The sequence below is a fragment of the Penaeus monodon genome, chromosome 21 (genome assembly GCF_015228065.2).
Source record: "Penaeus monodon isolate SGIC_2016 chromosome 21, NSTDA_Pmon_1, whole genome shotgun sequence".
Lineage (NCBI taxonomy): Eukaryota > Metazoa > Arthropoda > Malacostraca > Decapoda > Penaeidae > Penaeus > Penaeus monodon.
This window is the reverse complement of record NC_051406.1, coordinates 27,724,466-27,724,824: the sequence shown is the minus strand read 5'-3', so window position 1 is coordinate 27,724,824 and position 359 is coordinate 27,724,466.

The window sequence follows — 359 nt, the reverse complement described above, 5'->3', positions numbered from 1 at the left end:
CTCACACATAACAGCACATGTTTAAATACAGATTATTTTGGAAGAGTGCATACATATGTACACACTAGCATCTGAACCAAAACTCTGAGTGCTTGTATGTATGCATGCTTAAAAGTAGACATGGATTTTTATACATGCTTTTGGTGCCCAATTTTACATGTTAAAATTTTGTTAGGATTATTTACTACTTGTGTTATTTATTTTATGAAACCGAGTGTACATGAAATTGATAGATAACATTGCACCTATCTCTTTTAGGAATCATAGGCCTTTGTTCTGCACAAAATTTAACACTACCATTGACAGGTACCATGGGGAGAGAAGCATCTTGCATCACTACACATACAGTCATTCGCCCA